Here is a 26,089-nt window from a genome sequence, read left to right as displayed (position 1 = left end):
TCTCGGAAAATACAACTCACTTTTAAGTCGGTTTCATCGTCCGTGCACATCATTTCACATACACGCACGAAGTTATCTATCCGGAGACCCCAAACTCCTTTTAGCGACCTGAAAGTCTCATAAATAAAGCTAACCTTACCAAACCTAATAGTGACAGTGAAAGAGAGCGAGGGCTTTTCTCGAAAACTTTCAGAGGAGCCACCCAAAGCATCTCTGAAGGCCTACAATGTTGTTGAACCGCGCCGCGAGAGGATGCGAACGAGATAAAGATAGAGAGGGAGAGAGATGAGATGAAGCCAAAGCCCAACTAGTTACAAAAGCCCAGTCTCATCTCGGTAGAGGTCCCCCCAAAGCAGAAGATCCGCCAGTCTCCATCGATTCACCGTCAGAAAAAGATGTGGCCTAGTGGCACCCGCGGGACGACGACCGTTCGGCTAGTAGTACTACCCTCCTGATTCAGAACACTCTCTCAGCAGTGTAGGAAAAATCATCATATCCTGAAATTGCGTTCGTTTGAGTTTTTCTCGTGCCTGATTTATTTTCCAAATTACTCCCGGTAATGGTTTTGCACTGTTGCATAGTGAGTGAAAAATTAGATAATTTGAGTTTGAAGACCGAGGAGTGACCGCCGCATTGATTTTCATCCGGTTGATCCGTTTTTTTTCTCGAAAGGGCAGATTGTCAGTGACTTTGCAAGGATCCGACGCAAAAAATGGACCCAGTCTGGATCGAAAACTATCTCCGATGGGGTCAAGGTTTCAGCTTTTGCTTAGTTTTGAAAGTAAGTTGGAAATGATTTCGAGTATTTTACATCGATCGGAATTGTTACTGAAGTTCAAAGTCCATCGTAAAGATCCTTAGTGCAAAAGTGAATTTTCAGCTGTATCGATTTATTGCATTTTTTTTTCTTTAGTCGTATGTTTGACATCTGTGAGTTGGGATAAATGTTAGTGGCACACAAGAAAGAAAACGGCTGCAAGCTCACCGATTCGAGATGAGAAAACAGCAACGATGAGAGCAGCAGCTTCAGCTCGCCCCAGCATCATCTCCACCCGTGTCCTGGCTGATGCTGGCTTTTCCCGTAGAGGAGGTTTGTGATGTGAATGCAACTGTCAATTTGAGGCCCCACTCGCACGGAACGTCGCGGAGAAAGAAGAGAAAGAGAGAGAGAGGAAGTGACTCGCCGTCGATCGTGTGTTGCTCGCACAGAGAGCGTGAAATTTTGGCAAGTGAGAGCGCCTCCTTCGATGAGCTTTTCGCTACCAACGAAAGCTCTTCGATGTGCTGAAAGAAAGAGAAGAGCAGGGTGGGAGAGAATATTGTGTAATAATAACAACAAACACGCCTGCTTGCTACGTGATAGTGTGTGCGATTTTAAGGTGATATGCGCTTTTGATGCGTGTTAGTTCATTTGGGGTTGCTCCCGTCCGTCGTTGTCGCTTTTCACCACCCTCGAAAGCACGTTCCTCGGAAAATTCAGCTGTTGATAGTGTTGGTGGACTAGTGTGTCGGTGTGTGCGTGTCGCCTTCGTCGCGTGGAAGAGCGGCAGCAGAGGAAAATAACAGCAGCCAAGTGATCGCAGGTAGGTCCTAACACAATAATGATTTTTCTTCACTCCTGTGCGATAACTATGATGAAAGAGCAGCCAAGTGGCCCCACCTTGATGGGGAGGTTGCTGACTGTACAGATGAAGGGGGTCGGTATTTTTTTCCGTCAATTGAAAGGGAATATTTTCCACACTAAAAAGCGTACACATTTTCTTGGAATTGGTTCGAAAACAGTGCTTGTATTTCACGCGATAAAGTTCGTTTAAAAGTGGAAAATTGAGATATCTGGGGCCTCATTATGGAAACATATCGAAACGACAATATTAGCGTTTATATGAAAAATTATCCATTTCGATTTTTTTTTTATTTTGAACGAATTATAAATTATCCATCGTGAAAGGAATACTGACTCGGATACGTGTAAAAATTACTATGTTTTAGGTTTGCTTTAAGTTTCAAGTGCAAATTTCGTTTTAATCCGCGGAATTCTGCGGCATCGAAATGCGTACCCGTACCTCCTCCAGATTGTATAAATTGTTACGTTTTAGGCCAGAAAGAGTTGATTTTAGCAGTGGGAATGGGCTTGTGCTCAATATTTGTTTGTATAGAGTGCCTACTACCTTGATAAAAAAAACTGGAAAACCGGGAATCCTCAGGGAATTCTATTTCTCCTGGAAAAACCTGGAATTCTCAGGTAATTTTGAAATTCTCGTATCAAGCAGATTTGCTTCCACTCACTGGTTATACAAAATTGTTTTTGGAAATTATATGCTGTAATGATTGTACTTTTAAGTTATAAGAAGAGGTTGTACAGTATGTGTTTGACTCTTAAAACCAGTCATTTTCGCTTTCATCACTCAGAGTGCGCGCTCACGATTTGTTAAATCGCAAGTTGTGACGCTATGAAAGCAATATTGACAGGTTTTAGGTATGTGTCAAACACATACTTGACAACCTCTTATTGTAAGGATTTCATAATTCCGAAAAACATTGTTTTACAGCAAGTGAGCTGAAGCAATCCTGGTATCAAGCATTATGCAATTCTCGATGAACATTTCAAAATGTCCTATCTGCTTTGATCGATTCTCTTCATCGACTATGCATAACTTAGGTTTTTATCTAGCGTCCAAAACGTCAAATGCATCAGGAAAAGGTTTTGCAGCAGAGTTATTAATGAAAGAGAAAGTCGTTGAAGAGAATCGATAAATGCAGATAGGACTTTTTGAATTGTTTATCTAGAATTCTCATTTGGGGAAATTAGATTAGAATATATTGAAGAATACAAGGACCCTTCTCAAGATTTTAATAACATTTTACAACCATCTTTAACTTCCTCCTTATTCACATTGAACATATTAATTCTAGAATGGATTTCTCTTCATTAACATCCTATAACAATTCAGAAACTTGGATTGGGTTGTTTAGGGATATTGAGGTAAATCCATATTCGTTATCTGCATTAAAAATGGAACTGAAATCCAAAATTTCATCAATTTTGGAACACTAGAACTATTTTAAATAAGTACGCTTACATTAGCAAAAATCACCATTTTAGCGCCCCTTGGTGGGACTTTGCATGGGAGTGAGCTGTCAATGAATAGATTTAGTGTCAACGATCAAAAATTTAAATCTTGATTTAAAAATCGAAATGAATGTCTACAGGATCGATAAAAATATGGTTGTGCTCAGAAAGCGAAGCTCTATCAGATGATGTATAAAAATCGGTATATTTTTTCGAAGTTAAACAACCCAATTGTTTTTTAGGGGTTCTGAAACAAAGACAATTTTTTGAAACCCCGGATTTTAGTATACCAGACTTCGAGAAATTTTCAAGAATTTGGCTCGAAAATAAAGGTTTTACCACAGACAAACAGACTTGACACTTAACGGTAAATTTAAAAGTATCGTAGTTGGTAGTACCGCCACCTGTGGCGTGCATAGTCAATTCCCTTACGCTTGACGTTTACACACTACCGCCATCTGTTCTGCGTACTACCTACCATAGTGTACTCAATAGATGGCGGTAATGTTTTAGCGACGATGTTTTACAGTGAGAAATATTCAATGTGTTATGCCTGTTTGTCTGTGGTTTAACAGTGTATGAACATAAATGAATTAATTCAATGATAATTTTTCGGGAACTCTAGCGATAATTTCAGAGGAAACGAACATTTGATCTGAAATCTGAAGATTGCTTATTAAGTTAGTTTTGTTGAACTTCAGTTCTGAGTATAAATCCAAGGGAAACCTGAGTAGTATTCAAAGAAAATTGTCAACAGAATTCTGAGAAGGATTCCGAGGAAATTTCACAGAGAATTTTGACAAAGAGTTTTGACTGAAATTGTAAAGTAATTTTGAGAAGATTTCTAAGGGAACTGTACTTGTGAGTAGAATTCCAAGAGAAGATCGAGAATCCAAAAGAATTTAATGAAAATTATGATAATAGTTCCAACAGAATTCTGTGGAGCATTCCAAAGTTTCAAGGACATTTTTAACAATGTTTTGAGGTAAATTTCAAAGGAATACTCTCCAATGGTTTTAATGTTGTCTTCAATTCCATTATAAGCCTTATAAACCTCTTCAAATCCACGATGAAGCCAACATTGTTACTTGGGTTAGGAAAGTTTTAAGGATATTCCTGTAAACATTTTTAGTTAATATGAGTTCTTATGGAATTCTGAGGAGCATTTATAGGAATTTACGAGACTATTTCAAGAGAGTTCTGAGTCGAATTTAGAGCAAATTCCAGGGATAATTCCATGAGAATTTCTGGAAAATACTTAGTGAATATTGGGCAGATTTCCAAGAGAAAATCTGGACTCCAAAAGAATTCAATGAAAATTCTGAGAATAGTTTCAAAAGAATTCTATGGAGTATTCTAGAGTTTAAAGGAATTTTCCAACGATGTTTTCAGGCAAATTTCAAAGGAATACTTAGGAGTGAAGGCTGTTCATTAGACTGATGCAAATTTTGACATTTTCGCTCCACAGTGCTCAAAAGGTTCCAAATCGGGTCCTGGTTAGTCTCCCAAAATTTGAACTCATTTGAAAAGAAACTGACTTGGCACAAACCATTTGAAGTTTATATGGAAATTACTATGGGAAATCCAAACTTTTTGTTCATTGTCTTCTTACCCTTTTCCATATGGCACTGTTCAAAAATTCAAAAGCTATACTTATGGAAAATTTTCTCAGCTTCAACTTAGCAGAATATAATTGTTGAGCCAAACGTCAAATAAAATAATTATTAATTGTTTAAGAGATTGATAATCTTCTGGCATGATCAAGCAGCTGTTTTGTCAGCAACACTGTATCTTGCAGTGTGACATAGTAGCCATGATTTTTGTCCTCTATTCCAAGCGCCAGAAACACCAATGTTGCCTGCTGAACAGTTGATTGAGCATAATCGTAAGAATAAGTGGCTTTAATTATTGATAACTTTTGGTGCTTACATTATATTGAAAAGTGGTTCAGGACAAAGTTGTAGCTGAGAAAATTTTCTACGAGCTCAGTTATCATTTTTAAAAGCAGAGCGATATGGTAAATTGTTAGATGGATATGAACAAAACATTTGGTTTTCCTATAGTAATTTCCATATTAACTTCAAATGGTTTGTGCCAAGTCAGTTTCTTTTTAAATGAGTTCAAATTTTGGGAGACTAATCAGGACGCGATTTGGAACCGTTTGAGCACTGTGGAGCGAAAATGTCAATTCTTGCATCAGTCTACTGTTCATGTAATATTTTTTAGACCATGAGGTCCTAGGGAATTCTGATGAGCATTTTCAGGAATTTACGGGACTACTTCACGAGAATTCTGAGTGGAAATTTAGAAGAAATTCTAGAGATCGTTCCATGGGAATTTCAGGAGTGAACACTGGGCATAGTTTACTTCAGGGAATTTCATTAAGGCATGCTTAGAAAATACAGCGAACCCAATTAAGAGAATTGCAAATTTAATATTATGGAGAAAATTGTATGGCAATACCAAAGAGAGAGAGAGAGAGAGAGCTCTACAGCGAGCTCTGTCGACATATTTAGATGATTCAATGGAAATTCTTGAGAAAATTCTAAAGAAAATCTTTGAAGAGCTCCAAGAGTCCAGATCCAGGACAAATAGGATAAAAAATAAGACTCGCGTTTCTCAGATTTGCATACAATTTTGCATGATTGTATGTTATGGGCAATCATTCACATTTTTACAAAAATTCTGCCATTTTGAATAATGTATTTTTTTCAAAACTGCGTCTTTGTAATTTTCCAATAAATTGTAGTACAAAAACGACACTTCTGAACGAAATGACGTCTGAGACAAAGTTGTTTAATTTTTAAGTTTTTAAACATGAATTCTCAAACTCTACGCTATGAACAATTGTTAATCTTACAATGTGAATGTTAGGGGAAGCGGGGGTAAAATGTGCATGCGGGATAAAATTAACAATTGACGATTTTAAGTGCTTTTTCATTCAAATATCAATCAATTCAACGCACACGGTCTTTCATCCATTTACATTTTAAATCCTTTACATTAATATAATATACTCCTACTAGGAATAATTAGTTTAGAATTTCTGTTTGCTGGAAAAATCATTTTTACCACGGAAAACCTGTTTCTTTTGTTTTTGCAATTGTAATAAAAACATTGCTTCATTGTCAGCAGCATTTATTCTTTGAAAATAAAAAAAATAGCATTACATATTGCATTGAATTGTACATACAAGTTTTGATTGACTTTCAATTTTCAAGAGATTTCGTTATCGCAAATTCAACGGAGATAAATAACATCGTCAATTGAAAGGGACAATGCTTCAACCTAATCAGCCCTATCAGCGTTTGTTTTGGATTGTCCGAGAGGCAGTTTGGATTCCGGAAAGGGAGATCAACGGTGGATGCAATTCGGACAATGGCCGAGAGAGCCGAGAAGGCGTCCAAACAGAAGCGAAGACGAGATCGATATTGCACCGTGGTAACGGTCGATGTCAGCGCAGCTGAAAAGCCAGAGCCTGGTTCTGGTCTACGAGACAGATATGGGACAGAGATCGATTAGGATCACAACGGGAGTCCCACAAGGCTCCATCCTTGGTCCAACTCACGCCTTTGCCTCGAAGCGCATGTTGAAATACCTGGGAGTGATTATCGATGACCGGCTAAACTTCAACAGCCACGTCGAATATGTCTGTGATGTCTGAGGTTTTCTGATCCTCTTTCAAAAAAATAATGAAAATATCTTAAAATCTTCTGGACTATGCTTAAGTTTTTGGATATTTCCTGAGCTTCTAGTTAACTTAATTGAACTGCACTAAGGTTCTCTTCTTTGATGATCTCGAAGATCGTCCCTGAAAATTTCTGGAATTCTGTAATGTTTCCAAAATTTGTATGAAGTTTTCAAAAAATTCTCAGTAGTTCTCTGGACTACTCTGATTTTCAATAGCTTATCAAAGTTCTCCTACAATTCATAAAGCTATCCTGACCTTTACAGATCTTTAAACATCTCCGAAAGGAGATTCCTGTAGCTATTTTGACTTACCTTAATCTTGTCTCTGAGCTTATCTGAAGATCTTTAGACCTAGCATTTCAGCAGCTCATGGATTGTCTATAAAGTATCGACAGTTTTTCTAAAGATCATTGGACTTTTCTGAAGTTTTCTCGACTTCCCTGAAGATCTTAGAATTTCTTAAAAGTTCCTGCAGGTTTCTTGAAGCAGAGTGATCCGCCAGAGTGGCCGAAATGTTAAAGAAGCTCTCAGATCTAACCTTACTATTCCGCAGTCTGTTCACGAAACTTCCCCGAAATTCTGAGTATTTCCTTTCATTCCTCGGAACTTCTATGAATACTCGCACAGTTAGGCGACTATCGATAATTCAAACGATCAATGACTCACATCATGCTGCAATGTAACTGTTACGTACACAACAAATTTATACTAAAACCCTCCATCATTACATGAGTAGACAGAATGTCTGCCGCTAGACCGGAGACCCCGAGAGCGGCCTACCGCAGAGCAGAAAACACAAAAAACGACCATCAATGCACCCATTCATTATTGATCCCTTCAACCGTGTCGGGAAAGAAATTTCTGTTCCTTTCTCGAAACCCCTTCATTAGCTGCTGCTGTTTTCCGATGTGGTGGACACGCGATCGTTCGGCCAACCAGCTAATCGTTAATACTAAAAATGAAATAGTTGAGCCGCTTCCAACGAGGCGGCCACTTTTCAACGCCGCCGCAGACTGTTGTATTGTATTATGATTAGATAATTGGTCAATAACAATTAACCGCTAATTATTCATACCATACTCTGCTGATGCTTGTTACACTGCTATCGGACGGGAGATTGGAAGCATATTCCGACCAAACACGCTCGTGCACTCTCGTATGATGGTGGGCTTATCGGTTGTAAATAAAAATGTTCCGCTTCAAATAGGAGCCCGCCTGTGACCCCGCGCGGTCTGACGCGGAATGGAATAATCGCAATAAAGCTGATCGTTTCTGCTTCTTCGAACTACAATACCATGCCCGGATTGTTTGAATCGTTTCATGATCCTCGGATTACCTTTCCATGATTGATTTCAACAACCTAACCAATTTTACTGAGTTCGATTTGTCAATAGTTGATCACCACAATTTCACACATTCTTGAATCGAGGCGAGGCTTGCGATGGTCTACAGAGTGCAATCCTGGCTTGCAGTACGGCTAGGCATGCAGATTTACGTAACATTCAATGCTTGAGAAGTCATCTGGTAGCATTCGAAACAGCAACACCCAAAACTAAAAAAAAAAAACTAATCGCCCTGTGTCAGACCTCAACAACTTCACCTTTCCATTGCATGGTGTAGACATGAAAGCATAGGCAATGGCAGCCGGCGGCGGCAGCGGTGGCGACGGTGAGATTCTTCACACCGATCAAGATCGAATCGGGGTTTCGAATGCTATCATTAAGTTTTCATTGATCCCCATTTCGAAACCCCGCTCGCGTGAAACCGGCTTCGGAAAAGAGCAACACAACCACAGAAGCCAGTCGCAGCAATTACGAATCGGAGCACTCTCGTCAATCTGCCAACACTCTCTCACATCCTAACCCATCGAGAAATGCAGACTGAGAAATCTCTCTTCTCAGCTGTAGAGCTCGTTCGTAGGTGGTTTCCATTAGTGATCCCTTGGCATGGGGCTTTGGATTTTGAATGTTGTTTTCAACCCGGCAAATGTTGCGGGATTGCATTTTATTGGGGATTGAAATTCAAATTTGTTTACAATTATCATCATTAGAGCGAGAAATAATCGTTTCTTTAGGCTGCGCGCTCAGAAATAAATCAGCACAGGCAGATTGTGTGGAGAAGCCGGAACACTGGTGAAGAGTGAACCATGGCTTTGTACAATGCTTGTCCGCTTGTCTGTGATGCAAACGATCGAGAATCAAATCTTTGGAAAACAGGAAAAGGTGTAATTATCCAGAGCAATTTCCCACGCATGGAGTCGAGATAATTGTGCAAAAGTTCTCGTAATGATTTTTTCTATTTTTAGTAACCAACTTGGATGTATTGAACTGGACGTAATGATCGCAATAAAAGATTACGCACTTAAATCTGAGATGAAAATGGTAGCAATATCTGAACATGATGTGTATAGTAGGATGGGTCATCATGATCATTTTTTCAGAACAATGTTTTTTTGGTTCCATTTGGGGTCCCAAACAACTATGCAAAACTTGGGGACGATTGGTTGTAGCCCGGCTTTCCGCATTGCGTTTGAAATTCGTATGGAAATTAGTCTGGGAAAACCTACTTTTTTGCTTCTTTATTACTAGGGACCACAATTTTGCACAAACCACGCATCTAAATAGTTTAGCCCAGTAAGTGCCTAACCACTTTGCCAAAGGATGTATTGTTCTAGAATGGCCCTAATCAGTGTTGGCAAAATCAGAAATCAATTGATATTTTTCCGCTCTCATGCGCTCGTAATATCACGCGTGATATTGGAACAAAATATCATGCTTGATATTGATTTTACAAGCTCGTTTGATATTGCGAGACTATTCACAAATCAAGCTGAGAGTTGACTCGACACAAAAATGATTCCGTTGCACATCGGTTTTCTTAGAAAGAGAAAGTGTATAGAAAGTATAGTTTGCTATCTCTTTTTACTCTTCACCGAAGGCAGGCGCGAAGGGACTGATGCAAGCCGTTATGGAAGTTTCGGTTGCATTCGGGTGTAAAGCAAAAATCATGAAACTCAATCTCACCACAGTTTGTTGAGATTTGCAGCTGGTGAGTTTTGTTAGCTCGATATCACAGCTTGCAAAATCAACCGCAGTTGTTTGCTTGGTGATTTTTGTCTACAAAAATCAAGCGTGATCTTGGACGTTGGTGAGATTTGATTTTTTGATATTTTCCCAACACTGGCCCTAATAAAATTTATAGCTGCTCAAAGATCAATGTTTCGAATTAAATGCCAAAAATCCCTTTTTCTGCCAACACTGCCGGTGTACCAATGAAGGTCAAACTTCAAACTGAAATAATTTCGAAATTGATTATTTTGTCGGTTTGGAATGTTCAGATGAAATATTCAAAAACAATAGATCTATCTCATATGCGTTGTTGGAGGGGGGGTGTCACTCATATCAATAGAAATAAAGTTTCAAAATGAAATAACTTCGGAGTTTCTTATCGATTTGGTATGTTCATATGAATTATTCAAAAATAATTTTTCAATCTCATAGGCATATTAAGAGATGAGGGGGGGGGGGGACTAACAATACCCCGCCCCCTTCACTCATATAAATGGAAGTAAAGCTTCAAACTGCAATAACTTCGGTGTTTCTGATCTTGTCAAGTTGGTATGTTCAGATGTATTCCAAAGCATGTGCTACATTTAATAGGCGTAGTTAGATATGGATGGGGGGGTGGGCTTACTGTATCCTTTCCGCCCCCCTTTTTATATCAATGAAAGTAAACATAGAGACTAAAATAACTTTGGAGTTTCCCATCTCTCGAGTTATTTTGATGGGTTATTCAAAAACATTTGCTCAATCTCATAAGAGCAGTTTGAAAGCGAGTACCCCCATTCCCTTCCCTACTCTTTTGGTGTAGTAAACAATGTCAGATAAATTCACACAAATGTCATTGGATTGTAATGATTATATTTCATTTTATTATATTCTACGATTTCTCAAGGTACTCATTTCGATGCTGTTCCATCCCCTGTAGCAAATATTGCTGTTGAACTAGGTCTCGGGTGAATTTCTTGATAAGTCAGAAATTAGTTTCACACCTCATTCAGCAATATCGTTGACAACCATCAAGGAAGCAACTCGTTGTATCGCATTGAAATAATTTGTATCATTACTCCACTCGTTTGCCGGTTTTTGCATGAAGCCGGTCGAAATTTCGAAAAGGAATCAGCACTGTTAGAAATGACGTTTGACTTGGGAGCCCAGCTGAAACGTAGCCCACTTAAAGTTAGCCCAACAAGCCAAATCCGACTGTACCTGTGTCTGAGACGAAACTGGTGAAAACAGTTTCCGTTTTCTACTATTTTTGGTTTTTGACGTACGACTACTTCTGTGGTTTCTATATGCGGGTGGCCCGAATGGCAGTTTAATATTTCAAATAAAAGCTTTACATAGAAATAATATAGCAGCTGGACTAATAATTCAAACAACATATCCTCACTAACAAATAAACGGACAAGAGGATATTAAATATTTACACTGCAAAAATTTTCGTTTTAAAATTTCTTATAGAGTACCCCCGGGGGGGGGGTCGCTTTCTAACTACGCTTATGAGATTGAGCAAATATGTTTGAAGAATTCATCCTGAACATACCAAATCGATAAGATAAGAAACTCCGAAGTTATTTCAGTTTGAGACTTTACTTCTATTGATCTGAGTGAGGGGGCGGGGTATATTATAACCCCCCTCCTCCTCTCCAACAACATATATGAGATAGAGCAATTGTTTTTGAATAATTCATGAGAAACTCCGAAAATATTTCAGTTTGGAATCTGCCTCCCATTGGTACACCGGCAGTGTTGGCAGAAAAAGGGATTTTTGGTGTTTAATTCAAATCATAAATATTTGAATAGTTATAACTTTTTTTAGATAGATTATAGCTTCAAACTTCCTTTGGCAAAGTTGTTAGTCACTTCCTGGACTATATTTATACATACTTAGCTGCAAAATTGTGATCTCTAGAGATAAAAATGCAAAAAAGTTGATTTTCCCATACTAATTTCCATACAAATTTCAAACGCAATGCGGAATGCCGAGTTTCAACCAATCGTCCCCAAATTTTGCACAGTTGTTTGGGACCCCAAATGAAATCAAAAAAAGGTTGTTCTCGATTGGTGAGGTAAAGTTTGCGTTTTTCCATATAACGATGAAACACTCTAGTGTATAGTCTTAGGTGGTTTCAAAAGTAAATTGTTCAAATGGCAAGTGATGTTTCACAATTAATGCAACTTCGATGAGAATAGCGAAATTCCAATATGGGCATATCCACTAAATATGATTGTCATTTAAGAAATCATTTTTTTTTAACCAACAACGTCCTTGAGAGCTCAATTTTGGCATGTGGATACATTGTGTTTCAGAGCATCTGTTGGCCAAATTTGAGTGCTCTAGGACTTTTTTTTACCCCCTGACGATAATAGGTTAAGGTATTGCTGAAGCAGACATTTCCCCTAATTTTGGATGGTTCCGCATTGATCTCATTAGAATATATTTCTAGATCTTAAGGGATATTTTCATGAACGCTTAACACGAACAATACTCATATAGAGCACTGCACGCAAAAGCTAACTTCACTTTTCGCCGTCCTTTTAGTCTCTGTTCTACATGAGAGTAAAAGAGATGGCAATGAATAGAGATGTAACGCTATAAATCCTCACACAAATTCCTTTTTATTCGATTTTCAATCCGATCTTTTATTTGCTTTACTGTTGTTTTGTGATGCTTTTCGCGTGAGGACATAGCCTTAGAGCTTAGAACTTACAACTGCGAATAGGTGTGGTTCAGTGCTTCAAAGTTTCATTGGCATTAGCTGTCAGTGACGATTGTCAATTTCGGTTGTCATATCTGACGCCAATTCTCGATAACTTTTTCAAAGGGACGTATCAGCTTTTGTAAACAATGCATTTGATCGTCGATTTGGCGTAACTGGTAGCTCGCACTAGCTTACTAACACCACTAGCAGATAGGGGAAAATTTCCTCTATCTGATGGTAGTGTTAGCATGCGTGGGCGAGCTACCAGTTACGCCAAATCGACGATCAAATGCATTGTTTACAAAAGCTGATATGTCCCTTTGAAAAAAAAATATCGAGCATTATTGGCAATATCCAGTAACTTCTAAAGCTTCACGGAGGAAGCAAGCACGCTCATGCAAACCTAAGTGGAAGAGGAGACAATAGAGGGACTTTTATGAACCAATTTGCTGTTAAACGCGAACCAGCGCCTGATTGGTCGGGCGAACGTATAGAAACGCGAGAATAATGAAATAGTTGTTGCACGGTCGTTTCCGCGAGAGAAGAAGAACATGTCAATGACAAAAAGAAACCAGTTGTCTCCTCCTCCTCTTAGATGCAAACACAAGAACAAACGCATTGTGCCCATCAAAGCAACACGGAAAGTAACAGTTTCTAGTAGGACTGACATGCGTAGAATTTCCTACTTCATAGCCAATTTATCGGCATAACAGCATAGAGGTAACTCTAAGACTAGTAGGTCCCTAAGAAACGTGCTCAACTTTTTGGCTCAGCTCTGGTACTATCTTCGGTCCCAAGCTAATCGATTCACCCCTCGAAACATACGAAAATCCACTAACCCCTCATGTTATCTGTCAAACTTTCATAGCGAATCAAAACAAACATTGTGTAGTACTAGAATGTTGACTAGAATGGGGTGCGCTTATAGATGTACTTGGGACCAATAGGCTAGTCAAGTAGTGAGCCAATTCAAAATCGTTAGTTTCCAGCGGTTGATAACAGTTCCCACTCAATATTGTTCGTACACAAATAGACTTAACTGATATCATCGAAGGTGATTTTTTTGTAGTTTTCCCTATATTGATTCTGCTGAAATGTGAACAATGCATTGTTCACGTTTCAGCAGAATCAATATGTTTTAGGGAAAACTACAAAAAATCACCTCCTTCGATGATATCAGTTAATTTTGTAAGAACAATACAAACACGCTATTTTGAGGCTACTCATTTTTTAGTCGAAAATCACTTAGTCCAGCCAAAAGGGAAGTTACCCAAAAATGGGTAAACATGCTTTTACTCAAATTTGAGTAAACGTGCCTATGGAAAAAAAAACTGGCTAACGGTTACTCAGATGATGACATTTGTCAAATTAGTAAACCTAACCGATTTCGATAAAAATGAATGAATACCCCATGAATGCTTTATACATAAATTATTTCTTCCAGGATGAATATTAAAAAAAAAACATTATGAAAATGACAATTCTGTATTTATTGATACCAACGAACTATTTGTTAGAGTTGTATACCTCACCAACTAGCTGCTGATAGCTATCGCCGTCCAGGTTATTACGTAGCCGCTTCATTTTATCTGCTTCACTTTTAAAAACTATTTTCAGACTCACTGCACAAAAATCGCCTGTTCACATCTTCATAGTGCGTAATTTTGAACTTAGGAAAAATTGATATCAGAACCATTTACCCAGAATATGGGAAGATTCCGCTCATCAGAGCAAAACCAGTTTAATCATTTTTTGGCAACTCCATACCGATGTCAATCATACAAGGTCTGGAACAACAGGCAGGTTGCTGGTGTTAGAAGCAAAAATGTTGTAAACGTTGCTGAGCAAGCGAAAGACGATGTCACGGCAGCACAACATTCCATATTGCGAATAGCAGACGTGTTGTCACAGAAAACAGCTGTTTCGTGTAAAAAGATAAACATTGTGATGAAATACGAACACCACCAAACATTTCCACATTTCACTAATACCAATAAACCGGTTAGGCCAGACCTTGTATAATTGACATCGACTCCATACAGCATGGAAAAATGAATGCGATCCACCCAGTCACTGAGTAGCCTCTAAATAGCGTGCACCAGAATACGGGTTTTTCACAACGCAAATTAAGGCATTTTCCTTTGAAAATCTTGCCTATTTCCATCGGTAATTATCTTATTTTACGATTTTCCACAGATCTGAACTGATCTGTGCCTCAACTATTGACACACAAGAAATCCGGAAGATTGTAACCACTAAGGCCCAATTATAATGTTACATTTTTCTCAACAAAAATATTCCTGAACACTAGCATGATCCTTGCACAAACGGTACAGAATTAAATTTTTCAACTGTAGATTAAGTTTTGAAGCACCTCAGATGAATCAATTTAACAGGAAAAGTAAAAAAAGTGTTCCGCTTCCTATGTCTCATGGCAAACATTTCTGCTCACTTCTGGGTTGTTCCATTAACTTCAGGAAACTTGCAGGAATTTTTAAAAGTTCAGGAAAATTCAGGAAAGTTTTGAGAACTTTATTGAAGTTCAGAGATTCTTAAAGCAGGTCCAATGACTTTTTTTTGTTGACCTGCACCTTTTCAAAGTTTGGAGAAAATGCTATACTAATATTAACATGAACCTTTAGTGCGATAATTTATTGGCTAGAGAAAGTTCTGAAGAGCATAGATTGATAGTTCCGTTTGTGTACGGCAATGTGAAATGGGACAGAAGTTTAAATTGAAAGAAGGGCAATTAGTGCGACAATACTAATCAAATGCGCACTGCTTTGCCTAGCTCAATTGATGGGTGAGGGGATTATGAGGTATTTCCTCAAATCCACAAGCAAAAAAGTGCGCGTTTGACTTTGCTCATATACTGTATGCGGTTCTGGTGGTGACGTTTATCACTACCTGCACTACCGAAAACATTTCCAGACGATGGTGTGTTATATGTAATATGTGTGTAACTATAGGGTTTTATATCCCGTTCACACTACAGTCTATATTACGTGATATAGCCTATCTTGATATCAGAACACTTTAAAGCTACTCCATTTAGATTTATCCCTAAAATTCCCATTATGTGCTCCCAAAAAATGAATAGAAATTCTCATCGAAATTCATTTGAGTTCTTTCTGCAAGTCCAAGAACCGTGAAAATGTTGCAATAATTTTGATGTTTGTTTTTAACCCGGGATCATTGAAAATTTTCATAATCTGACATTTAAATCTTCGTTTTAGATTTTTGAAAAATGTTTCAAGCTTGAATTTTTTTTACTTTTCATGTTCTAGAAGTTTATAATTAAACCTCAGACATTTTAATTATTTAAATCAAACAGTCTTGAATCCAATGGTTTAGTATTCCTCTTAGTCGAATTAAGGCTCATTTAGGTCATGTTCTGTAATAATTATTCAACGATGTGAAATTCCCATCAGTAGATTGATGTTGGCAATGGGCGATCTTTGATAGAAACACAAAAGATTATCAAAAATTTCCTGACCGATCGTTCTTTCAGAGTCGCAGTTGGCAACACGAGGTCCCAGCTTTTCAGAAAAGAGACGGGCGTCCCACAAAGTTCAGCTGTTACCCTCTTCCTTGTGGCAGAACGGAGTTTTCGGAGGACTGCCGAAAAATGTTTACATTTTCGTGTATGCTGACGATGTACTTATCGTAACTACCGGCCCAACAGCAGCACAAAACAGGATCAAGGCCCAGGCAGCAGTCTCCGCTGTAGCCAGGCGGGCCAGCGCGGTAGGTTTCCAGCTTTCGGCCACCATAAGCGTCAGGTGGCACGTGTGGCAATCCCAGCACCGTGTCAGCGGGCCACCTATCAAAGTTCAAAGCCAGTCCATACCACTGAAGAAGACGGTCCGTATTCTGGGAGTACTTGTTGACCTGTCCCTCAACTTCGAGCAGCACTTTAAGGCAATCAAGAACGACTGCCGCAGTATGATAAACTTGATCCGCCCCATCTCTCGCCCCACCGGTCTAACAATCACGACACTCGTTTCCGGGTTGCAAGAGCCGTCATCGATAGTCGCCTACTGTACGGTATTGCGATAACGTGCATCGCCACCGAAAAGCTCGTGCAGATACTAGCACCAGCTTTCAACACCTACGTTCGGATTGTCTCCGGGCTTCTTCCGTCAACGCCCGCTGATGCCGCATGCATGTAGTCTGCCCTTCCGCCATCGTATAACCGCAGCAATTGCAACGAAAGCCGCTGCCTTTACAGTAATGACCTCCGGAAATGACAGGATCTCCCAAGTAACATTGCAAGTTTTATTGAGGTTTTAAAGCATGCTACAAGTCTAAATCATGGTCTACAGAACCCTTATAAAACCGAAATTGTTACTTGGGCTTTCTCCTCGATGAGGGGAACAGACTCCTCTGCATGACTGCCAATTCGGAGCTCCCCCCAGTGGCCAAGGTCCACTGGTACGGAGACAAAAGTTGGTGCATGTCAAATTTATCAAGGTTTGGGGGTTGGGCCAGTTTTTCTCGTTCTGGAACTTTGCAAGGTTTTTGACTTCAAATATTGTGTATTTTAAAGATCTCAGGTATAAACTAAAATCATGGCTCTTGGACTCGGACAACATTTTAGGTATCTGAAGCTAGAGACTTATGATAAGAATGCCAAATGAATTTTGAGGAAAATTGTAGAGGAATGCCAGGGATAATTCTGAAGGAATTCTAGGAGAATTCCAATGGAATTTTTCTATAAACTTCAGGTAATTTTAAGAAATGACGGATTTCACGCCAACTCGTCTTCGGAGTTGGCAGCACCCTCTCAGAACCTTATGAAACTTTGTGGGTGTGGAGACTTAGCAATTTTAAGCAACTTTGAGTACTTTTTTTTTTCAAAATTTATCTCGCCTAACATTTGATAAGGGTCAAAGTTTTTTGTCGATTTTTTTTTCAAATCGATATAGCTTAAAAATGACAAGCCCTACAAAATAGTGATGTATGGCGAACTTTTAGCAAGTAAACTTCTGCTTCATATCAAATGATCAATACACAAAGATGTCCGATGAACTCAAGGAGCTGTTCAGTCATGTAAAAACTATACCTGGTACACAAAAATTTCATTGTTTTGTACCTATTTCTCAAAACATAATTTCTACTAAGCGATTTTGAACATTCAAAGGAAACTCCGAAAAATTTCACTCTGTTTCCGATAGACTAATAATCAATGAAAAACTCAAATTATGTATGGAGAATTATAGGAAAATAAATTATGCACTAAACAAAAACACTAGAGTTTTCATTTATTAAAACACCATTCGAAATGCAGGAAAATCCTCTGTATTAGGCCCTTTCAAATGTTAGGCTAGATTTTTGTTTTAAGCACGCCCAGATTATCAAAAGGTCAAAATCTTTATGCTCATTAAGTTTCAACGGATTTTAATAAGGTTGTGCGCGTATTACTATTCGACTTTGAGTGAAACACGCTAAAAAAAAATTAACATGAAAAAGTTGTTGTTCGAACAACTTTTTTTCCTTAAAAGCGCCCACTTTGCGATGTATGAAGAAAAGTTAGGTAATTATATTGCCTTTCATGAGAAAAAATATCAAGCAAATCTGAGGGGTACCATTTTTGGGAAAATGACTTTTAATTTTTAAATATATTTTTTTAGAGTGTAGAAACCAATTTTTTATTTTATTTAAATTTTTTTATAAAATTTCAGATTATTTGCTAAAAGTTCGCCATACATCACTTTTTTGTAGGGCTTGTCATTTTTAAGCTATATCGATTTGAAAAAAAAATCGACAAAAAACTTTGACCCTTATCAAATGTTAGGCGAGATAAATTTTGAAAAAAATAAGTACGCAAAGTTGCTTAAAATTGCTAAGTCTCCACACCCACAAAGTTCCATAAGGTTCTGAGAGGGTGCTGCCAACCACTGGATGAGTTGGCGTGAAATCCGTCAAATACCCCTTGAAAATTTAAGAATAACTAAATGTGAAATGTAAGATGGTTCTGAAGAGCCTATTATAGGGGTTATGAGTAGCAACTCTAAAGCAGATCGGAAGGAATTTCAGGGAAAATTGTAAGGAAATTCGGAGCCTCCTTCCTTCAAAGTGAATCAACCCTACGGCAAACTTGACTACATGATTACTATGCTGAAAGTACGCCTAATGATCTCCTAAGACTCAAAATCTCTTAACTTATGACCAATCAATCAAAGATTAGGAGAACTGCAAGGAAATATGGATAGTGATCAAAATGGAATCTAATTCTTAATATAGCTGAAAAGATTCTTTACACAATTTCAAGCCGAGCCGGCGCCGGTGGTGTAGTGGTAAGCGTGACTGCTTTCTAACACCCCGATGGGTATGGGTTCAATCCCAGCCGAGGTCGGTGGGATTTTTCTGAGGCATAAAAATCTCTGGTCACGTCTTTCTTCGGAAGGAAAGTAAAGCCGTTGGTCCCGGCCCATGTGTGTTGAATGGGTGCGATATCCTACACAGGTGTGGAAGCTGCCTTCCTGCACATTCGATTGCCGTCAATGGATGGCAATCGATGTCCGTCGGTGATTGGCACTAGATTGCGACGTTAAATAAAGGAAAAAAAAACAATTTCAAGCTAGTTTGAAGATAGTTTCAAGAGAATTCCTAAAAGAATTCATAAGAATTTTCGGGGATGGTTATGCAGAAAAGTTTGAGTAGTATTCCAAGAGATTTTAAAGAAATTTTCAAATAAATACTAAGGGGGGTTTAAAAAGAATTCCAAGATAATTCCAAGGATCCTATTATGGTGAAAGTAGATAGAATCCACAAATGTCCGCTATTATGATTATTTTGCCTCGCCACTTCAAATTTTTGATGGTACGAATCTCAGAAACTATAAAGATTTTAAGCAAGAAATTGTAACCACATGTATGTAGTGCAGTTAAAGAGTGAGTATAATTTTGCACAAGAAATCTTCGAGGGGCCTCATAGCCTAGTCAGTAAAGGCACGGAATTACCAAGCCGGAGGCGGCGGGTTCGATTCCCGGTCCGGTCGAGGGAATCTTTCGGGTTGGAAATTTTCTCGACTTCCTTGGGCATAGAAGTATCATTGTGCTTTGCCACACAATATACAAATTCATGCATTGGTAATTGGCATCGAAAGCTCTCAATTAATAACTGTGGAAGTGCATTTAGAACACTAAGTTGAGAGCACGCAAAAAGTTAATATGTGCTAAGCAATAAGCTTGAAATGCGAATGAGAAGATGATTTCTGAGATTCGTGCCAACCAAAATTCAAAGTATATTGCGTATGTGAAACAGAAATGCCAACAAAGAATCAGGAGGAATCCACAACCGGAACTTGTGGAGAGCACACCCGAAAGATCTGATCAGGTTGTACCAAACAACCATCTTGTCGGTACTAGAGTACGGTAGCTTCTGCTTTCAATCCGCAGCAAAAACACATATCCTGACAGATCGTTTCGCGGAACTGTCCTTCCGGTTTCTTATCCGTTGTGAAGTAATGAACCCATTGATAATAGAAAACTTTGAGAAGCTGCTCGACCGAAATCCTCAAACAAGATTCATGAGTTTGCACTATGAGTACATGACGCTGGAGATTGGCCCTTCTTCGTACAATTCGAATCGTGTTTGCTTCCAAGACTTTTATTGTTCCTCTGTAAATTTTGATCTGACCATGTTGCAAGAAATCCGTGGAATACCAGATCACCATCGGTCGATAGTTGTTCCCTTAATTTTTGAAAACAAGTACCGCCATGTCAGTAACAATAGGATGGGTCAACTATAAACGCTTACACTGGATTTGGAGTATTCAACGAATTTCATAGCGCCTCATATCAACTGCAAAAACCCTGTTCCGTATACGTTGCGGAACTAGCAGCCATATTCTACGCAGTAGAGCAAATTGCCTCATTACCTTCTGACCATTATTATTTCAATTTTACGGATAGTCTTATGTAGCTCATTGGTGGCTATTCGTTCAATGAGGCCGATGAAGCAATCCTCGTATTTCCTGACCGAAATCCGAGCCAAATTGAGTACTTTATCTAACTGCTCCTATACCATCACTTCAGTCCCTCTCATTGCTCTATTCTGGGTAACGAGAAAGCGGACTCGTTGGCTAAAGTGTGCGTTATGGAAGGCGATACTTTTGATCGACAAATCACCTTTGCGGAAATTTTCTCAATTACCCGTCAGCAAGTCCTGACCAACTGGCAACAAAAATGGAATGAGAGTGATCTGGAAAGATGGTTACATTCTATTCTCCCACAGGTGTCGATCAAGCCGTGGTTCAAAGGGTTGGGCATGAGCCGTGATTTTATACGTGTCATGTCGAGGCTCATGTCCAATCACTGCTCGTTAGATTCACATTTCTTTCGAATCGGGCTCGCAGGCAGCAATTTGTGCGCTTGTGGTAGTGGTTATCAGGAGATCGACCACGTGCTTTGGTCATGCACCCTCCATTGCACAGTGGTTCCTGGTTGGCCAAAACCTCAAAAATTAAAGTTGATATATTTTTATTTCATTATTTTTTTTATTATTTTTACATGTTAAGAGTATCTTAAATTGAATGATTTGTGCAGTTCTGTTGATTAATTATTTTTTTATGGCTGTTATAGTGTAGAGATATCAAAATTTTTTGAAAAAAATCGTAATGTTTCTTGTTACTGTTTTGCTCAAATATAGCAACAAATAATGTGCTTATAAACTTGGTTGCTTCAGAAGAAATATTTCTCTGCTTATTTCACGTCAAATGGATGGTAAAAAAGAGTGTCTTAGTGTTTTTAGGGACAGTTTCTGATATAAAAAATAGCAAAAACATACTTTTTTCATATTTAGACTAAGCAAAACATATGACGGACACATCCGCCCACTATCATTTAGTAACCAAAAGATAGCTAGAAAAGTTAGCTTTCAGATAGGCTTTAATGTGTTTGGGATTTTTTGCGAAACATATGGAAATTAGGAATAACAAGTAAAGTGTTCTTTGAAAATATCTGTTTCTAAGTTATATAATCTGCGGTGTATACCGTAGCAAGCTTCACAATGCCTTTTTCAAAGCACACCAATACGCACACACATACACACACGCACCATATAGCTATCTCTTATGGTTCATGAGTTATGATTTTTTTAAACAAGCACGTTAGGGTGGCCCCTAGACAATCGGCATTCTTTAAATATCTTCTTATACGTTCATTTCTCGTGAAATTTTTATACCATATACTTTAAGAACTTTTTATGACGCATATTTTTGTTAAGTTGCTATCTCTTTTGTTTGAAAAGTTATGACTAGTTTTGTTGAAAAATATTACCTTTTTTAAATTTAATTAAATGCTTTAAACACAAAAAGCTCTTGCAGTTTTTTTTTACCAAAAGTGAAAAAAAAACGATGTTTCTAATGAAGTTAAATGTTTGAAAATCGGTTTGCTCCATTTTGAGATATTGACAATTGAAAAGAGTCATTTTTTCGAAGAAAATAGCCTTTAACTTTCTAATCAAAAAATATAGTAACCTAGTTGCTTGAGCAAAAATAAGCATCATCAAAAGTTCTAAGTGTAATCAGAACAATGTTTTTGCAAGAAATTAACGCATGAAAAGATATTCAAAGAAAATCGATTTTAGTGGCCACCCTAACCTGCTTGTTTGAAAAATCATAACTCATGAACCATAAGAGATAAAAACGTTGTGTCTTCTACAAAGTTGCTTTTAATTTAATGTTCTACAACTGTTTAGAACACTGCTTTGGTCTATCTCAAATAATAAATAGTTTGTATTTTTAATTCTCCAATTTTATAGAACACCCTAATTAGATTGAACAATAAATATGAAGCAACTTTCCCTAAGAAACCATATACCTAAAACTGACAGTTTGGGCGCAAACATTTGTGTCTTCCTAGGTAAATACGGCTGGGACCATTGTGCATTGGTTTTGGTTCTATTATACTTCTTTTTGTGACGTCTTGATTGTCATGTTTTCTTCGTACAGCTAAAAAACATATATTTCAACTGTTTTTTGCCTATCAGCAACAATTTTGAGGTTTTGGCCAACTTTTGTTCTAAGGGGAACCACTGTGCATTGTGTTGCTAGATCCGAGCTATCCGCATCCCTCAGGGCCCGAGGAAAACAACCTATGCAGCCCGTTAGAGACATCTTGGCGAGCCGAGATCTCGACTATTGCAATTTAATTTATATGTTTTTAAAACGGATAGATCTGAGAATTTAGTAGTTAGTGTCATCTTGTGTTCCCCCAAGTTGTTGGCTGCCCATCGGTGTACCCATATGTTTGTCTTTTTCATCAGTTTGTCACTTAGTTCGAAATCAAGAGCACATTGATCTCCAAACCTTATGTTCTTCCTAAATGAAAAAAAAAAAAAAAACCTCATGTTCGCAACCCAACCCTACCATCCATTTGTTACAATTTGTTACACCTAACCTCGATATAGCCGCGAGTAATCGACCTCCGCTTTACTAACGTTAGTTTTAAGTAATTTTGAAATCCAAACAATGAATATCGGCTCCGTAAAGCTACGGCAAATGAGCCTGGAAAATAAACGAACTATATAAAAAAAAATCAAAGTGGCAAGGCAAAATAACGGCCAACTTTCACCTTAAGACTCAATATCATGGGTTTTCTGGAAGGAATTGCTTGAGTTTTCTGCACAGAATTCCGAGACTGCTATTAAAATAATTTCTAGGGGATACCGAACAGAATCATTATATTATTAAGGAGCAGCCTGTGAAAAGTGAAAGTAATTTTGAAGACTGTTTTGGAATAATCCTATGCAAATTCTCGACAAATTTGCAAACATATCCTAACAAATAATTTAATAAATTAGAACATTGAAAATATTTCCAGATTCCATGTATTAAAATTCAAGATCAAGGATTAACAAACATTTTTAAGATTCTGATTGAGAACAAATAATAAGGTTGTCTAAGAAAACTGTTCAAGATAATGGGGCTACGCATTTAAGAAAAGAGTAACAGTGAGGTATGTGAGTTCCCAAACCTGGAGAAGTCATTTATGAACGTGCATTAAATATCCCAATGGTGAATATTTTTTTAAATTTGAAGCATGTTTTCAAGATTCTAAAATCATCAAAAACATTATAAATTACAGACTCTGGGACATTGCTATTTTTTGGAGCTTAGACTTAATTCATGGCAACGGACTTATTATTAATAGAACTCGATTTCACAAGGCACAAAAAGTATTGTCAGGTTTCAATCAACTTCCCGATTTTCCCGGTTTAGTGGCCACCCAGCGTCTGAGATGATACGCATTAGGAAGTTGCTCTACCGTGTCGCTTTGTGATGCCTTTTTCGGCGAAATCGGGTTACGTTTACATTAGATTCGATTGAGGGAAAATTTGCAACCATCGAAAATGGGGACCAATTTGCTCAATTTCAAATGCAAACGGGGCGATGTTGTTATTTTGGCGTGATTCGAAGCACCAATCAGATCGTTACCACCTTGAGACGTGCCGATTTTATTACGCGATGCAGTTCTGAAGTACCCGACTCCTCTGAAGCAACCAAAATTGCCCGGTTAAATGCTGAAGCGAAATATTCGGATTGCTGCCCGCTAAGGTATTTGCTACATCGATCGGTTGCATCGTTGGTTTCATGTGCGTTCCTTCTCAAATTATACGTTACAATTAAAGCTAATTTAAATTTATTTTGATCACCTTTGTCTGAGCGTTGCTTGAACCCGCGCGCAGATCAATATGGAAACAGAAACCGAAAAGCGAATGAACGAATCAAAAAAGTACAATTATCGCTTTTTGACATGTTATCTAACACCCTGAGAGAAAGACAGCGCGCAGTGGTGGAGCGGCGCCCGACGGGCGTGCGGTGGGCAATTTTGTAGATCCATGTTCGGCAGAAGTCCAACGGTATGAAACCGTACCGCCATTCGGCGATTGGGTCACATCGATAATTGCAAATTTCGGAATATTTTAAAGCGTTGATGGTTTGCAATTATAACGATCGACGGGTGGTGGCGCTGGAAGCTGTAGCAAATATGGCGTACGTGTGAAAAGGCCCGTTCGAATGGAAGACACTCAAACTGGTTTCAAACCATGGTAACCATACCTCTGCTTTATTGAGCCACTCTGCGGAGTGGTCCAGAATGGGAATTTAGCTGGGATAATGCCCTAGACTTTTTGCTGTAATATTTAGACGTTTGGTGTCTTTGGTGAAATTTCCCTTCTTTTCGTGGTCAACATTCTACTTTTTGACTAACAATTTACACATTTTTCAATATTTTATCTTAACTAATTTCTTGAAGCATTTACTTGTGTTTTATACAGTTAGTATCAATGTTCCGTCATATCGTATAGATACGATCTTCGCAAGCGCCTCATTTAATTCAGGCTCTTTGGAATTACATGTGGTGAAATTTGAAACGCCCCTTCTAAAGTGAATTGCACATAACAATGAGCAGAGTCATCACTTCCTCACACATGGAATCTGCCTCGACCAACCTGGCAGAACGCGCCCTAACCCTTACTGAACCAAAGGGCAGAGATGGAGTATTCAAAAATTTGTAGTGGAAAATCTTCTCAGAAACTGCCGTTTAGTTTTCAAACTTTTACCCCATTGCTGAAACGAACCGGTACCTTTTGAAATCGTTTAGCTACGAATGGAGTGAAAACTCAACTTGTGTATGAAATTAGTTTGATTCGAGCTTTTGCCCCACCTTTCTCTACGTACATCTTATAAATCGGGAAATAAGTAAGCACAATACTAACACTATTAATATTTATATTCCGATCTCAATGGCCAAGCGCGAGCTTACTAGCTTTCTTAGTTGAAAAATTATCACGCCATAGACGCTCAACAACTACTTTGACGTCGATCATCGATTGACATTCATCACTACCATCAAAAACAATGCCCTTGCTTTGAAATTATCACACCTCCCAATTCCGGCACCCATTTCAATCATTGCCCCTGACATCAAATTTCAACGATCCGTCGTAACATCTCATATTCTTTCAACGATCACCAACATCTTTCAACAGCCGCCAACACACCGAAACCACTCTATAAAATTTAAAGCAAACATTCTAATTTTGGGAGCACTCATTACTAATTGATTCCGCCTAAAAATCTGTTTATCCAGCAATTCAACACGTTCCAAGAGCACAGCGTTTCTTAGGGGGGCCTTTCACTCGCATATCTTTCTCCGCACGCGCATATAACAAACTGTTCGGTTCTCTCTGGGGAGGAGTAAATGACCTCTCCAGCTCCGACCGCGCCGGCCGCCACCAGCTGCAGCAAACCGAGAATGGAGCTTATGGATTACGTTCTTCTAGTTTGAACGACGACCGAAAGTACCACCATTAAACCTTCTTCCTCGAATCGCTACTGCCTGCCGCAGGGGCTTCGAGTGTCAATCAGTCAGAACAACATCGAAGATGGGCGCTAGAAATGGTTCAATTTCTTTCCCGCACCAGATATGTTTGCGTTTATGGGAGGGCCCCCGCGAGAAATCATAATCGCACCGTGGTTGGTAGTAAAAACAGTGCCTAGAATCGGCAAGGGGAATTTTCAGAGGGAAGGAAAACAAAACCACACACTTTAATGA

At 38.5% G+C, this 26,089-nt stretch overlaps 1 protein-coding gene across 3 annotated transcripts in view; it reads left to right on the top strand.

Moving 5' to 3' along the window:
- Positions 1-390: 390 nt before the first annotated feature.
- The window catches only part of LOC135704625 (probable serine/threonine-protein kinase DDB_G0267686), a 158,625-nt gene continuing 132,926 nt past the window's right edge, over positions 391-26,089 (top strand). For 2 of the 3 annotated variants that reach the window (XM_065226098.1, XM_065226095.1), the window contains exon 1: positions 391-1,583. The gene's annotated coding sequence lies outside the window, so the exon portion shown is untranslated. The remainder of the gene's footprint in view (positions 1,584-26,089) is intronic. The other variant, XM_065226096.1, reaches the window with a different exon arrangement.

Source organism: Ochlerotatus camptorhynchus, unplaced genomic scaffold (genome assembly GCF_037179485.1).
Source record: "Ochlerotatus camptorhynchus isolate MF236.1 unplaced genomic scaffold, CSIRO-AGI_Acam_v1.1 ptg000244l, whole genome shotgun sequence".
Taxonomy (NCBI): domain Eukaryota; kingdom Metazoa; phylum Arthropoda; class Insecta; order Diptera; family Culicidae; genus Ochlerotatus; species Ochlerotatus camptorhynchus.
The sequence above is the reverse complement of the archived record's forward strand: the minus strand, read 5'-3'. Positions and strand labels throughout refer to the sequence as shown.